Source organism: Anabas testudineus, chromosome 3 (assembly GCF_900324465.2).
Source record: "Anabas testudineus chromosome 3, fAnaTes1.2, whole genome shotgun sequence".
NCBI lineage: Eukaryota > Metazoa > Chordata > Actinopteri > Anabantiformes > Anabantidae > Anabas > Anabas testudineus.
In genome coordinates this window covers 25,578,518-25,596,268 of record NC_046612.1, presented here as the reverse complement: position 1 = coordinate 25,596,268, position 17,751 = coordinate 25,578,518, and positions in this window count along the sequence as shown.

Sequence of the window (17,751 nt, the reverse complement as noted above, 5' to 3'; positions counted from 1 at the left end):
GGCTGATATATCTGACAGTGATCATCTGGAGAGTAACTTAGCGTATTTAAAGGCCTGTTTCAAAGTCTATTGTCGCTAATGGGGTCCAGCAATAAACTCCGAGTAAAATTAACTGCTTTGCTTATAATGGCATGCCCAGCCCTTTCCCAACCATTTACATTCTCACTAAAAAGTGAGTGCCCAGGGGAAAAATGCATGTCACAAGAAAAAAAAAGAGCTGTATGAGGTATTTCCGGATGTTTTGATTTCAGCTTGTTTCATTTGATGGTTTATAGATAAAGATGATGTAAGAACAATATAAAAACAAATACCCTCCATCTTTTGATGGAAAATCATATAAAACCATATATCACCTCAAAATGTTCTCCCTTGATGGGAAGTTGATCTATGAGGACATATGTACAGATTTCCAGGGCTCGAATTTCAGTGAGGGATCGCAAGTATATAATTTTAATGATTATTGGCAATCAAACTAATAATGTGGGGAATTCCCACACACATTTACAGATATTCTACATATTGTCAACATGCTTGGCATTCTGTGTGCCTTCTCTACAAGGTGATGAGTCTTGTCGCTGTTCAAGCGTCTTTTGGATTGCGGAAGATGCAGCAAGAGATCTCATTGTTAACATTACTCCTTATCAAAAATGAAGCAACAGTCCAAAGATAGGTTTCAGGCTAATATACTAACTTTGAAATGAGCTTTTAAAATGTAGCATATGGTCCTGCACCTTTTACCAGCTGATCTTAGTAAACGTAAAGAACTTAAGTCACCACTCAGACAACATTCCCCATACAGCAAAGAAAAGAATAACAGCAGTGTATTTAGAGAAGGTCTTATGTCAGAAAACATTGTATGTGATTGATGTCAGTGTGGATGCAGCACAAACAGCACTAGAACAACATTCATATATTCACTGAATAATAAAAACCTCACCAAAGCGATGCCTATTTTGGAGCTTGGCCTTCATTAAGATCAGTTTGTTTTTTTTAAAGGGGCCGGCAAAAGAAAAAGTAAGAACACTGATTTTGCTCATGACGACGACCACTAGGAGAGGGGAGAGAGAAGAAAAGAGACAAGTAATGGTTCTGGGAATTCCTCATTTTGGAGGTGAGCAGAAAAATACTACTTCAAGTAAGAACAGGTCAGGATAAGTCCAAGTAGTTGAAGGACATGAACGAACAGTTGTGAGAGAATTGCGTTCTAATGAAGCTGAGCAGAGTTGTGGGTATTTTAATGGAAAATGTTTCTATTGCACTAAAAACGAGTCAGAACTACGTCTGTTTCTGGAGCAATATCAACCTGCTGCCACTCATCCTGAACAATTTAAAATTACACAAATGCATCAACAACACCAACTTTGTTTTATCTACGAACAAAGCAAAGATGTGTTGTGATTCATCACATCTTTGTGTCAATCAGTACAAAACTGTGATGACAAAGTATTTAAATTAGCTCAGGAGTACTTTGGAAAACCATTATCACTTAAGACAGCTGCTGCATTCAGAAATGAATCCTGACAAATTGGCTTCCACTTTACGCAAAGGATAAGCCATACATCAGTTCTTTGCAGAAACGCCAGCAGGTTGGGCCCAAGCTCATGTGAAAAGGACTAAAATGAAAAGAAAACGTGTTCTGTCCACTTGTATTCCTTATTTACAGGAATATTAGAATTGTAGGGAAACTGGATAGGTGGTTGTTTCATCACTCTTCTTCTTCTTCTCATCTATTGTTCATGAGCTTCACAGCAACTTTAAATCCTTCTTTCTTACGGTGTAACTATAAAAATTGTAGCAACTTATGTTGTAAACCGATTCAAGTAAACAAATTTACATAAATTCTCATTTAAAACTCATGCAATTAAGTTGGTCAATGAAAATCCTGAAAATGTTTTGTCTGTACTTTTTTGTCAGACAAAAAAAGGTTCAAGGGAACAGTCGTGAGTTCTTATTGCATGTTTGAAAAAGTCACAGCTTTTCTGGAAATGACCTTTGTCAGCCATGCACATGCCCTCTGCATTTGTCAGGTCAGGTAACACAGGTTCTGATCGCTAACTCGAGGTTCCATCTTTTGATTTTTAAATAAAGAACACACAGATAATCATTATATTTTAGATGCTGATTTAACACAAATACAGTTAAAAAAACAGCTCAAACTACAACCTCATAAATGATCTTGAATCCACACACTGTATCCTTCTTAATCTATGTATATTTAAGGAGCTACTTGACAGTTGACAAAAAGACAAAGGTTAAGATGAACTTCTTTTTCTGTAGCTTGGACACTGAATTTCACAGCATGAATTCAGCCGGTCTATCCTGATTCAGTAGATAGAAAAGTTTATCTAACCATTCTTCACTGCCTTCATAACGTAATTATGAACAGGTATTTCTTTTAAAACAAACCCACTCCACAGTCTGCATTCCATCAATTTACCTTCAAGCAGGCCTCATGTATCAGAGCACACACACACATCAGCTTTCGCACAGGGATAACATCACCCTCTGTGTGTCAAACACAGTCACTATGAGATCCGCTTTTGGTCAGTTCCCATGGTGCAGGTTTTATATGGCAATGATCATTGTGTGTGTATCTGCTTTCCAAAAGAATTTAGGGGTGACAACCCAGTTGCCATCCATCTTCATTTCAAATTGTTGCTACCAGCATTTGGTGTGACTTTCTTTGCTCAGCTCTTTTGTCAACATGTCAGCAAACCCCATTGTGCGTGTGTGTGTGTGTGTGTGTCTGTCTGTCTGCGAGTCTGTGTGTGTGTGCGTCAGTTACACCACTGGCTGCCACTGTAATTACATCTATTTGGAGCACAGCAACAACAGCACAAACCCAAACAATCTTGAACTCTGTGTTATGACTCATAATCTCATAATCAGTGCTGAAGTCCCCCTCCATCTCAGAGGCCAACCAGAAAATTTAGATAATTCACCAACTTCATGCACCACTTTTTGTTGTCTTTAACAAGAAAGAATACAAAGAATATGAATAAACATAACCTGCTGCTGCTCTGACTCCCACACAGAGGAGCATGAAACAGTACATAATATATATACTGTATATTTGGAATTACTATCCCCCGACCAGATCCCACAGTTTGAACATGAAAACAAAACTCTGAATGTTGTTTTTTTTTTATGCAAATCTGCATAAAACCAGTCTTTATTGCTTGGAAATTTGTCACAACTGTAAACTTGGACTAAATCATGAAAAAATTAGATACAGTTGTAAATATGATGTTTTGTGGTTAAAGGTCAAAGGTCAAGGTTACTGTGACCTGATGTAAACAGCCTCACAATCATAGTCACAGCTCACACACACATTAGTGTGGTTAAGTTTGACTGCTTCACACTGTTGAAATAATATAAACCTGGGTGCACTGGTTGTTTTTTTCCATGATGTGATTTTCATAGTAGTAATGTACAAAATAAACAATGATACATTTCTTCATACGTCATGATAGCTGGCTGCCCATTATCTCTCATACTTCACAGCATACTGAGTGATTTGATAATGGTAGCAAAAGTAGTCAAATCCCCTGCTCTTAGAGTGACAACATGGATTCTGATGACAAACAGCTTCTGTTACACACTGAAGTCAGATGGCTCCCAAGTCAGAAGTTGCTGATCTGGGTATGAACTGTGAGTGCAAAGTGACAGAGCCCTGTCACCAAAGTGATCAAGCCTGGCAGCACTTTTTACAGACAACACAGTGGGTGGCCAAATTGGCATATCTGTCTGATACATTTGCCAATCGAAATGAGCTTAACTTGTCACTACAGAGGGAAATGGCTTTTCAGGTTGGCTGATAAAACTGAGACTGTGCAACAGAGGAGTTAAGTGAGACACCTTTGACATGTTTCCCAGTTTGTCACTGTACCTGGAAGAGAAGAGGAGGTTTAGACACGGCACAGCTGGTGCTCTCACAGCTGTGAATGTGGAAATGTGAATGCACTTTTCAGGTGCATTTAGCTTTTGTTCACTTATTATGCAGTATGTAATAATAATGAACTGACATGAAATAATTTTACATAACAAAATGAACAGTAGTTCAGTTGCAACAGTGGTGGGCCTTCAGTGTTTCATTGCTTGAAAGAGCAGCATTATTTTGTCCTGAACATAATTTGGATGTCTCTTAGGCAGATTATGACTCACTGTACATCTCATACAAAAACTAAATATTTCATGGACTGGAAAACAGGTTGAATGTAATAAGCAGTTATAATTCTTCCTAATAGTTGGTTGAATCATTTAGTAAGTTTTTATGGGAGGGCCAGTGTTGGATACTAAAAACAGCTTTTCAGGAGAGATGCCTTATGTATCAATTCATAGATATCTCTGTAGAGTGCTACTGCTGTGTAACTAAGTCTCCATGTTAGGATACCATTGCATCATAAGAGCAGCTTGCTTTTTTAAGTGACACACTCTAAACTCACATACCGTAGGACACTGGGGCACAACATAATGTCACAGAAAAAAGGATAATCCAACTGTGTGAACTGATGCAACAGTAGCTCTAGCTAAGGAAAGAAGAGCAGTTGTGGGTTTATGTGATGGAATTTTTAAGTTATTTAACACTATGTGGTAGTAGAGGTTATAATTTACATGTCTACCACAATATTTCAGGAAACAGCTACAAGGTTTTCATCTACAAGTAATGATACTGTATTTAATACTCATAAGACATAGACAAGCTGTATCTTGCTCCCACAGAAATTCCTGTGTCTCAGCATGTGATTGTGGTAACTTGAGCTTCCTCTGTGAAGATTTCACAACCAGATTAAATTAAAGGTGGGAACTTATGGATTGTTTATTACTTACTTGGAGGTAGTGTATGCCCAGACAGTTTTTAAATGAGGGCATGTGAGGTAGCTCTGGTAATCGAGCATGAATGATTAGAAAATGTAGGGCAGTTGTGCAGGTGACCCAGAGAAAGGGACAGGCCAAGGGTATCTGGAGTCTAGACTGGGAAGTGTCATGAGACAGAATTCCTTGGAAGGGCGGCAAGGAGGCTGCAAATCTGGAGAGATATTGACTGGGGAGGTTGTTTTGTGGGGAGTCTGACCTAGACACAAGAGGTACATCAGCAGAACTGTTGAGTAATGAATAAGACATTTTCAACAATAAGGCCTGATGGTAGCTGATTAGGAGGCTGGACTGAACTTTCATGTTTTATATGAAAATATAGACTCTCAGCATAAAGTGTATATTTTCTAAAATGTTCATCAATAGGGAAGCAGATGACGTTCTGACAGAAAAAGAAAGCTAACAATTCTACAAATAAACTTTTCTGATTTCTTCTGCAATATTTAAAACCCAGTAAATGCAAATGTCTCTGGAATCTTTCAGTCTTTGTAAAATGCAGGCAAAAAGCAGGAAGATGCGCCCTGTTGGCTCTGTGTTTTTACAGAATGTATGGTAAACGAAGACCGTCATACATCACTCGTTTGTTACATTAAGGGACTGTGATGACACTGAACCATATCAGCTTTACTTTTATGAGACAGAATGACTCCAATCCCACTGTTCTCAGACAAACTATCCTGTCACACTTCTCTAGTCACACATTATGTAACTCCACTCTAGTGTTTTCTGCCACAGATTTGTCTTTTCTTAACAAAAGCAGCAGTATAGAGATGAGGTGAGGGTATTCTATGACTTGGAAGCTGTTTACTGATGCAGTAAACAGCAGAGCAGTCAGTCTGCAGTTTCCTCAGATTACCACAGTGAATAATAAAGACGAGCTACCTAACAAAGATGGCTTCTTTTCTCAATGCTGGCCCCATCACCACTTCCATGAAAAACTATATTACACCCTGTCGACTTCCACAGCCACGTGCACACATGGCTGCAGGGTTTGAGAGCGCTGATTTTTGTGTTTGTGTATATACAGTGCAGTATGTGATTGACAAACAGTATATTTCCAGTATCAATAATGTGACTCTGTTTAATTAAACTTCAAAGACAAAGTATTGATTCAGGGACCCACACCATCTACATAATGCACAGAGGCACATCACTGCACTGATGGTAGGGCTAAAGTTTTGTACGTGCGATAGTGTCCTCACTTTCTATTCTGTGCTACATTCAAAAATATAAAAACATAAAATATGTGAGTGTCGTAAACCACTTCTGTGAGGTAATTGAATTTATTGCTAAAGCAAAGTAACTTTAGCGCTGTACGTAAGTAAGTAAGTAATATATTAAAGTGCTTACAAATACCATCTACATTTGATGGTACTATACTTCATCTACATCTACATAAACTACACTACATAGTAGTTCGGCCTAAACACCCAGAAATTAACTTAAGTATATTAACGCGTCTGGTTTCCTCATCCTGCTGAGGGCCAAGCAGTTTATGTTTTAGTCCATCCTTCCCACCCAGTTCTGATAGGTAAGGAATTCTTGTACTGTCCAACTGGAATAATTGATGAACTGACTTGTTTTTTGTGGCCAAAGGTCGTGGTGATCATACCTTGTAAAACCAGACCCAGTGTAAAAATGTATGTAATACCATTATTTCTTGAAAATGATATCTTTCCCTTGTACAGTGCTTGTTCCAGGTCTTCATGGTGTAGAGGAGGTTGTGTGGTACAGGTGTTGGCAAAACCAGGAAAATTGCTTGACATTGGATAAACAAAAAATGTTCCAAGGATCCATTCTTCTAAATGTTCAACCAATAATAAAGTCAAAGGATTTGCATACTTTTCCCACTATCACTATAAGGATTTAATGGTTGTTCTCAATGAGGACATGCTTGTTGTTATTTTAGTCAAATTATTTTTGTTAATACTTTTTAATAATAATTAGTTTAATAATTAATTTAGTAATAATTCCAAAAGGTTCACATACTTTTTCTTGCCACTGTATCTTGACATACAATTAAATACCTATTCATACTGTAATTTTGACAGGTTAAGCTGTATGAGTATGAGTACAGCCTATGTTCAAGAATGACAAAGCATTCAAAGGGCTTTATATTTATATTAAGACAGCTATTAATAATTAACCGTTTAAAGATATTTTTGTTTTGTTAATGTTTTGCAGACATTAGTCATTTCACTTTTCCAAGCATCGCTTCCACCAGCTCCACCTTCTGCATCAGCAGAACCAGCTGTGTGTGTGACCTGACAGCAGCCAGCCTGTTGGCATCTTATTGAGTTGTTCACCTCCCACGTCCCCCACCTCCTAACATATCGACTGCTGTCCATTCTGCATCCATTTCATTGAGCACAGGGGAGGCGTTCCACCCAGAAACGGCTGATGAGGGCTTCATGATAAGACAGGGATGTGATGGAGTGTGAGTACATCAACAGGTCTATTCAGAATGTGGAAAGAGCAGCAGCAGCAGCAGCAGCATTTTGCTGCCAGTTGCTCTTTTTTTCTGTAGGACCACATCTGTCCAGGAAGATTTGGAAGAGGGGAAGAATGATTTAATTTATCATAAATATGTTAGGCTTTCACATTAACTCCTTTCAATTAATTCATCTAATGCCTCAAAGGTGTGCCCTTGGCATGTATATTTAATAAGTGTGACAGCTCTGTTGGTCTCCATGGAGACATCCAACCAGTCATAACAAATAGTGACATTGGCAGTGATGAATAGCATCCTTAATAACTGTGGTAAAAATGTTCTTTTCTCATTTGAGGAAAAATGAGCTGCAGCATTGATTCCAAACATAATCCCTTTACAGATGTGGCATATTAATGATAATCCATAGTGATTTATTACTGGTATTGAATTTATTACTGACAGGCAGAGTGTAAGAGGCAGAAATAACACACATTCCTCCCGTGTTGTGGAAGTATGATTTGGCCTTTCTGTAATAATGAACATATGAATTAATTTTAGTGTCATTGTCATTAACATATGGAGGCTTGTGAAGGCTCCAAACAGTGTTAAACACTATTTTTCTCTAGGGAAAATACAGAGATAGAATGTGTCTCCTAGTCTGACATTATTGAACCAAAGCTGCACAAGTTGCCAAATACTGTACTTTATACTTTATGATTCTTCCCTTAGGCTGCTGGTCCAGTCTGACAGATCTGAGGATGGATAGGATGAATTTCCACCCATTAACAGCACAACAGGATGAATCCCAAGGCCAGGTGATCTTCTAACCTTTGCTCTTGCCCCATCTAGGGGATCTTTGATCTGGCACTTGCTGTTGTTGGTTAAAACTTAAAGCAGCTGGCTCGATCTAGTTGCAACATCAGACATCAGAGCAGATCAACATGTCAACCATAACAGGAAAGTAAATGAAACTGTGTTCTAACTAAACTGCTCTTCTAACAAAAAATAAAATGATGTAACATTAATCAGAATAGTTTGTTCTCTCGTGTTTGCTGTTGTTTCAGATGATGCACTAGAACCACATGCAAACCCCAGGATGCTCCTCTCTCAAATCTAATAGCTGAGATTGAGCTAAATTAATCATACTGTATGACTCAGTTTTAGGCTTGTCATTCATTATTCACTTCAGCTTCAATTATCTTTCTCTCCCCTCTGGTACACGCATACACACACACAAACACTCACAAACATAATGTCTAAGCACTTGTGTTTGACTCCTCTTGTTTTCGTTGTCCCATGGCGTATGTGTCAGAATGCATTACTCACTCTTCTGCCAGCCGACAGTGCACCAACCGCAGTTAAGCAGCAGTCGGTCTTTCTCTTGGGAAAGACTTAGCAAAGATGTCGATGGCTATCACACCACAGTAGCCAACAGTTCACCGCTGACAAGCTGACAGAGTGCCAAAATCCCTCAGCAGCTGCACCGCCACTCCACCACAGACCCTTCAAACAACACTGTAGCACTGAGAGACCTCACATTGAGTCACTGTAGCGATCAGTAAGAGGTCACTCAATATTTAAACACAACAAATACTGCTGAGCTTCTGCTGACTCAAAGTTTTCGTGCATTCACTCCTGAAAAAGTTTGTTAGAGAAGAACAGGTTAGTGGAGAGAGAAGAAGCTTATTCTCAGCAAACTATCAAAAAAACATGGGTTTGACGTTACAAAAATATACATACTCTCAATTTCAATGCAAATTAAGATCAAGGTTGGACATCTCCTCTGTTCTACTACCATCGCATTCTAAGGTGCATGCTGACATGTATGACAACTGACTGGGTTCGGCTAAAGTTGAGCAGGACATGTTAATACAACCCTCTCTACTGCTCTCAGTTTGTAGAAGTCATTCACTCTGTAGATAGTGTGGGCTACTGGGCTTTGAACATTTAAGGAACACAGATGACTCTGGACTGTCCCTGAACGCCTCACACACAGCCCACTGTCACTTTTGGTTCCATGTTGCTTAGTTATATTTATAAGCCCTTGTGTTTGACAAAGGCAAGAGTTAAGTCCACTTATGAGAAGTGACATGAAGAAAAGAAGAAGAGAGGAAATGACTTTCATGTTATTTTACAGTATATCACAGACAGACTCAAGTCTTAGACACTTACACAGGCATTTACATGAGTCACTCCAGTCACATAGACTTGAGACTTGTCCTGAAAAGGCTTGAGACTCGACTTGGACTTGTTTCCTATATTATTGACAAGTCCCAAGATGCATCAGATAAGCTGAATATTGTTCCCTAATAATAATTCCCTACTTAATCTATATGTTTTAATTCTATCCTCACTAGTGTCCTTTCATGATTAAATTTTACCATTGTTGCCTCTATTTGATAGTCACACAGCAGAGAGGCTGACAGGAAACAAAGATTGTAAGAGGATCTGACTGGTCCCCAGGCAGAATTGAACTCACGACAATGCGGTTATGTGGCATGTGCATAAAGCATTAGGTTACCAGGGAGCTGAGGCTTCTTACATGCTTGCTTTAGGTCTCCGTGGTTGACGGTATGTGATAACGTACAGTATGTGTGCATGCTGTTTAGGTTGAGAGACTAATAATAATGAAAAAAAAGGGAACACTGAACATCATGTATCCTGTATCCTGAGAACTAAAACTAACAAAAATTAAGTTCTATATTACCCATATCAGGTTTCAAAGAATATTCTGAGCAGTGTGGATGGCATGCAGGAAATGATGGAACTCATCATATCTGACAAAAGACAAAAAATCACTTGAGTACCAGTTAGGTAGAAAAGTGCTGTATAAGTGCAGACCATTTAGCATTTACCATTTACTTGTGGGCATCTCTGTCATGTATGATTTGTGGGCCATTAACTATTTAACTCTAACTATTAATATGCAGGAAACTTCCAGCACATCAGGAAGAAGTGAGGCATCTGGTCGAAGCTTGTCAGAGACAAAGACTTTTTGTCTATCTTTATACTCATCGGATTTCACTTTGAAAGACTCTTTTTTTAATTGATTAATGTAAAAGAAAAACCTGCATTACATTCAGCCATGATTCAATATTTAAAAATAACACAAAGTGTGTTTTTCAGTCATTTGTCTCACATGTCTTAAGAAAATGTTCATTGCTGTCCACGCGGGCCGTGTCTCAGCTTTCAGTTTACGCCCTCCTACGGGCTCTAAGTGCTCAATATATTATTATTATTATTATATTATGTAATATTATTTTACCACACAAGGTGTTGCAGTGCACTTCTCTATCACACATACTCTCACACTATATACAAACAGAAAAACAGTGTGGCTGTGTTAGGAGTGGAAAGGATGGAGAGGGAGAGTGATTTGCTGTCAGGCAGGTTAAGAAGACTGAAGCTCCAGCAGTAATTAATTCAAATGGGCCCACCAGAGGGCTTGACTTGTTGCTCCACCCACACATACTGTACACACACACTCAGCCCCCACTAAACCCAGGAGGAGAGGAAGGAAGGAACTGTGACACAAAATTCACAATAATAATAAAAAAATAAATAAAAAAAAAGAGAGCATCTGCTATAATGTTGTCTAAAACATTCTTATAACAAATGTCAGTGTTGAAGTCCACCAGCTGGTGATTGTTGTTCTGCCTCTGAGACAAGAAAACCAGTGGGTTGTAGTCAGAGAACACGACAGTCAACACAATAAACTCCAAACGGCTGTAATGTCAGTAACAAGGCTAAAGCTTCATTCCCAATCGTGCTCTATGTTAACTGGTAGTTTTTGAACGTCTTTGAGAAGTAGCAAATGGGATGGTCTACGCCAAATGCACTAGCATCCACCTCCAGCTTAAATGGATGTGCAAAGTTCAGTGCAGCAAGTACAGGGGCACTGCAGAGGAAAGTTTTGGCAGCCTCAAAAGTGAACATTTTTCTGACCACTGAAATGGAGCATTGGGGTCAAGGGAGCAATGATGACCAAGAAGTTTTTACAAAAAGCCCTGTAATATCTAGCAATCCCCAGAAATTGAAGTTGGTGAGAATTTGGCGAGATCAGGACCTATATGAAGAATATTTTATTTTTAATTTAGAATTGCCTGCAATGCATCTAAAATCACATTTGGCCAAATTCAGTGCCAGTAAAGCAGTAAGTGCACGAACAATCAAATATTTCAGAGTCTCTAAATGTTCCATTCCAAGTTGCAGAATAGGCCACTGACTCTAAATATCTTAATAAACTTTACAATTTTTGACACCAGAAAGGTGGAAAGCTGGTTCTTTCTGAGTCTGACTGGCACAACTGTTTACTGCAGAAAGCGATTGGGGGTAACAAATGCACTGATTTCAGAGGCGGTACCTACCACTAAACTTTTATCTAACTTGGTTACAAAATTGGCCGATCTAATGTGTTCAATACAGTCATCCATGCGTGGTAGTGGAAATGAGTCTGTTTTGGCAATAGATTATTTTTATAATTATATAATATTATTAATTGATCTTGCTGAGCGAAGGAACTCCATAAACTGTTACCTGGGACAGCATAAGCATGGCTAACAAGATACTCAATGCCTTTCTGCATCACTGCATGTTTTGTTGGATTTACTGGTTTGTTCAGTTTATGTTCACCTACATCATTGTCCTGACTTATCACATTAGTCTGAGTGGGAATGTCACGGAAAAGTGTGGGATGTGTTCTGACTAGTTTTTGTACATCTGAGCTAGATGGGTGGGTTAGCCAAGAGTTTCACAGACGCACACAGGGAGGAGAACCATGCAAGTGCAACATATTGTTTCATTACATAATCTGTGTCACCGATTTTACATCAAGTCACACAGGGGCCAGAGAACTTAGCATGCAGACCAGAACCAGTGATGAGCAGCAGGGCAAATACATGGTCGCTAGGTTAAATGTCCTTGACTTTTTTAATCATAGTTTGCTTACATTGTGGTCTGCACAACTGAAAGCAACTCACTTGCTATATCACACGCATGATGTAGTCTCTCTCTGTGCTTTGGGAGGCCGAAAGTTGAGAAAAAGTGTTTTCTTTAAAAAGTGTTTTCACGATGACACAGGTTTTTAAAGAGCTCAACAGAACTGCCTCTGGATGACGTGACCAACACAGTCACAATGACATGTTCAAAAGGTTCTCAGACCACAGGGTTCGGTTTTAGGAATCAGCTGGTTTGGCTTAACAGAGATTTGACATGTGTGACACGAGCAAAACAAAACCTTTTACAGATTTTGACCCTGGTCAGAAGAAATATAGGGGGACGTGATTGTAACTGTGACAGATAGTGTCATGTTCAAAATCGGAGCTTGGAGACCACTGTCATCAAGAAGGTGAGACAAAGATTTGTCAAAAGATGAGTCTTTCACCATTTACAGACAAGAAACCAAACTGGGATCACAATTGCTGTACCCTGAATAACTCCTCTCTGTCCACTGACAGGGCTGCAGCTCAGTGCGCACACATGTATTCTCCTTACACAAGGAAAGCGAACTGGTGGTATCAGAGGTGTATATGAACAAATCGCTAAGATTCACCAGGTCACCAAGAGATTGGCACACACAGGGAACACGGGAGAAATCGTTGCAGAGCATAAGTTTGCTACATGCTATTGGTTACTGATTTAACACAATTGCAATTTTACAATTCCCTGACACAAACTTTGCTGGACAGAATGCAAAGTTAAAAAGCACCACATTTATTTCAACTCCCCTCACAAAATTGTTGGACCCACAGTAAGATTGAACAGAGAAAAGTAACACATAGCTACAAATGAAGAATTACTTCGCTCTAGTATCTCTCAAAATAGTCAACTGTGAAACACAAAATTCACAATAATAGTAAAGTAAAGGTCATAACACAATTCTTTCAAGGCTTTACTTTGTTTTTTTTTTTAAATTCACCTCAGGTTCTGGATTGAAATCTGAAAAAGGTTAATATGCCATCTTTAAAGTTACTTACTATGACAGAAATACTATATAATGAATGAGTGAGAGTGAGAGAATGAAAGTGCTGGTTGTGCTGATATATCAGGAATATTCTTATTCTTTTGTTGAAGTTGACTTTACATTGTTCCACGAAAAGTGTTTGAAAGGCAAAGGAAAGGTTAATGAAAAAGTGCTGAGAGCTTTTAACCTGTGCAGCCTATTAACTCAGACATAATTGGGCATTTTGAAGTTGCATTATTAAATGAGCATGGCCTATTGCCTATCATGGGAACCATCACTGGATTCAAATTTGAGCGTTTACTTTCACTGACACTTGAATGGCGCTTGAGGAGGGAAGCGTGACAGGAGATGCAGAAGTTCAGTTTCTTTGGAGAGCAGTAAATTACTCCTGGTGGCTGGTTTAAAAATAGACAGAATCACTACAGGAACATATACAGTGGCAAGAAAAAGTATGTGAACCATTTGAAATGTCATGCTTTTCTGCTTTAATTTCTCATAAAATGTGTTCTGATCATTATCTCAGTCAAAAGTATTAACAAATATAATGTACCTAAAGTATGTGAAACCTTTGGAAATAATGGCTGTGGCAGCAATAACCTCAACCAGGCGCTTCCTGGAGCTCGAGGAGGAATTTTAGCCCATTCTTCCTGGTAGAACTGGCATCTCATGTGTTTGGCTCTCTTAAAGTTGTTCCATAGCATCTCTTTTAGCTTTAGGTTTTGGCTCTGACTTGGCCAAAAGGCAGATGAAGCCATTTATGTGTGTGTTATGTGTGTTTTAGGTCATTGTCCTGTTGCATCACCCGACTTCTGCAGAGTTTCAGCTGACGCATTCTCACATTATTCTGAAGAATTCTTTGCTACATTTGGGAATTCAACTTCCCGCCAATCACTGTAAGCTGGCCAGGTCCTGATGTAGGCCTAAATTATGATGTTTACTCCACCATACTTTGAGTTGAGAACAGTTGAGATGATGTTTTCATGATCATATGCAGTGACCTTTTACACCAGATGTAGTGCTGTGTGTGTGTCTTTTCAAATAGTTCTAAATAGCTTCATCAATCTACAAAACTTTGACAGGCTGACATGCAGCAATGTTCTTTTTAGTTACCAGCAGCTTCCTTCGTGATGTCCTGCCATAGACAACCTGCTTATTCATGTTTTACGTACTATAGAGTCATGAACACAGATGTTAGCCAGTTTTAGTGATGCTTCAAGACTTTGGCTGTCACTCAGGGTTGTTTCTGTTCGCTCTAGTCCACACCTTCCTATGGTAACACCTGCCTCCAATTAGCTTTGAGGTCATTATTAAAAGGGTTCACATACCTTTTCCACTTGACTGTAGGGTTTTTATACTTGTTCCTTAATAAGACATTAAAGATCAGATTTTTTTGTGTTATTACTTTGGGCAAATTATATTTGTTAATATTCTTGACTTCAGGTAACAGTTTATGACAAATTAATGCAGACCACTGTAACTGAGCATGAAGGGCAGGACACCAAAACAATTGGAAACTTAGTGGGGTGTAGCAGGAAAAGGAGACACACTTCCAAGTGCAAGCAAAAAGTACACAGGAAACTGTGTATATTTGTGTTTTGTAGTATATTGGTCATTTATGAACCTTTTGTTCTTAGCGGTAATCAATTGAAACAAAGTTTCAAATGTGTGATGTCTTCTGTTTGTTTGAACCCTAAGGCTGCAGCTTTAGATACACATTCTCTACAAGTTATTTGTGAGAAAGCCTTCAATGCTGCATATAAATTTGACTTTGGAAAAGAAATAAAAACACAGCCTTGTTCTCAGGTCAAGCAGTAGCGTGCCAGGGGGTCTTCATCGCCTACTGTATTATGTGCACTGGGAAAGATTTAAACCCACAGTAACCCTGAACAGCCTCCTGCCTTTAAGCCTTTTAGAATGCACAGTAAAGTTGGAAGTTTGAAACCACTGTAGGTGGTTTTATCACCAGTTAATGTAGCTGCGCAGACCGAAAGGGCAAAGGTCAAACACGCATACAGGAGATACCATTCTGCTCCACATTACTGGCAGTATTTGTTCATAGGAAGCTGCTGAGGGATCACGTTTTTGTTTCTTGTTGTCTGTTCTGTTTATTTGCAGGCCAATAAAATAACTGATGTCTGATTATTAATAACATTAAATGTTAATTAGAATCTCCATCTTAGTGCTTTTTTGCATCTCTGTAGTGCAGCTGTGAATCAGTTAGTAAAGCAGGTGACTAAGCACTGCAAGGTCAGTGGGTCAATTCTCAGTTCCTGGTCGCACGCAAGCTTGAGCAAGATGTTGAACCCTAAGTGGTTTGTAACTCTGTAAATATGCATTGTTAAGTTAAGGAACTTTAACCTGTTTATGAAGAGACATCTACCAGGATGTTATTTCAACACATACTTGATAGCTCCTACATCAGAGTTATTTAACTACAGTATATTGCAACAGGAACGTGCTGACCACCAATAGGCTTTTAGTTGTCAATATTGCAACAGAAAGCTGCTGCCATAGGTCCATAACTTCAAGAGACACTTCAGCGGGTCTAAGGTGGTAGGGACAAATGAAGGCAGAATACCTTGATGCATTTGTTTCTTTTGTTCTCATTTTATTAAACAGTGGTTAGATTCTAAAGTTCTGATCTTCACAGTGAAGATCACTGTAATTCTATAAGCCCATTCCCAGGGAATAAGGCTTCAATGGGTCTGTCAAATCTCACGAGAACAAACCCACAGAATTAAACTGTCCTATAAAATACTAAACTAACATGTTTGTTTTAAATACAGTACACGCTTCACTGTGGCTGAGGGCTATTTTTTAATTTTTCCCTGCTTCCTGTTCAGTCGAGTGCTCAGAGCGACGTGACTCACTGGGGAGAGTCATTGATAAGAAGTTTGATTAAGGATGTTTTAATTATGTCGGCATTTTCAGTGCATGTTGACAAAAAAAATGAATTTTTCTACTTTAGCGCTGCTGCTGGCTTACTGCATCTTCATCATGACGTCTTCAACTACATGAAAAAAGGCTTGTGGCCTGTAACTAAAAACATATCGCAAGGTGTTGTTGTAGCGTAACAGCTAAACACATCTTATGTAGACACACATACGTCTTATGTAGAACACTGCAGGGCAAACATACTGTTCACTTACAGTACACAACACTTGTTTAAATTTAAATATAAACTCAGTGTCCAGAACTGTAGAATGTATGATGGCCCAAAGGTGCACAACACACACCCTGCATAAAAGTAGCTTGTGAATTTAAATCAACTAATAATTAAATTCACTTTCACAATTCCTTTCACTCAGACAGAAAAAACTACTAAACAGGAAACAGGAAAAACTTTATTTATTTTTTCTAAAAGGGTAAATAAAAGGAAAAAGTGAACAATTTTCTGTCCAAACAGAACATGCAGTGTTGTCCCTATCCTTTCCATAGTTTGAAAAGTTGTTTTTCCTGAAATAGTATTGTTTTCTTTTTGGTTCTTGTGTTTTGTGAAATATCATTATATTTTGTACCTGTGGGCCACCATACAGAGGGACTCCAGTCAGTTTAAACCAACAATCTTAACCAAACAACTAAACCTCAGCTTTAGGTTTAGTTGGGGACAGTAAAACAACAGTTTACCCACTTCTGTGAGCTAAAGATGTGACTGTTTGTGCAGAATTTTATTAGCTGCTCAACCATGTTTGTATGATAATGACGTTTTGTTCCCTCTGTCTGCATTTATTACTGGGTGAACTTACCTATGACCCCTTTTCATGGTTGACAGGTTAATTTATTAGACAACCTGATTTTTTTTCGTTTATTAAGCTGGGCAAGTTTGTTATGTCTATAAATGACCTAATTTATCCATAGCTGAAAGAAAGCCTACAGTGATAATCAGAATAATAATAGGGGAGGATATAATATACCATAAACACCACATGTGTTTTCTCATATAAAATATCAGTAGAACTATTAAAAGATATTTAATAATAACTCTGTGGTTGTGTTTCAGCCGGTGTTGTTGGTTGATTGTATTTTCTAGTGTAATTTTAGAGCAGATCCACATTAGAAGGACTGAATTACCAAAGTGCTGAATTTTGAGAGTAAAGGGGTACCCAGTGGTCTGTCACATCCTGTTACCTGCTGTTAGTCACCTCAGCATGAAGTCTGCTTATGCCGCCCAAAGAAATGTACAAACAAAATACAGGAGCGGGAGGAAACAATGTGAAACACTATACCACCCACTTGCGCTTCCATTAATGACACTGAGGTGGAACAGCATTTGTGTTGGTGTTGTGGTGCACAGAATGAAAATACCGTGGGTGTCCATTAGGAGCTCAGTGCTGTTAATCATCTGTTTGCTTCTGTTTTCTGGTCCTTTAATTTACTGACTGTGAAGAGGCACACACACACTTTACATTCTGTCTTCTACGGTTTACTTCAAACACAGGTCATGTGATGAAACACAGATTTAAATATCAGGTACATGCAACAG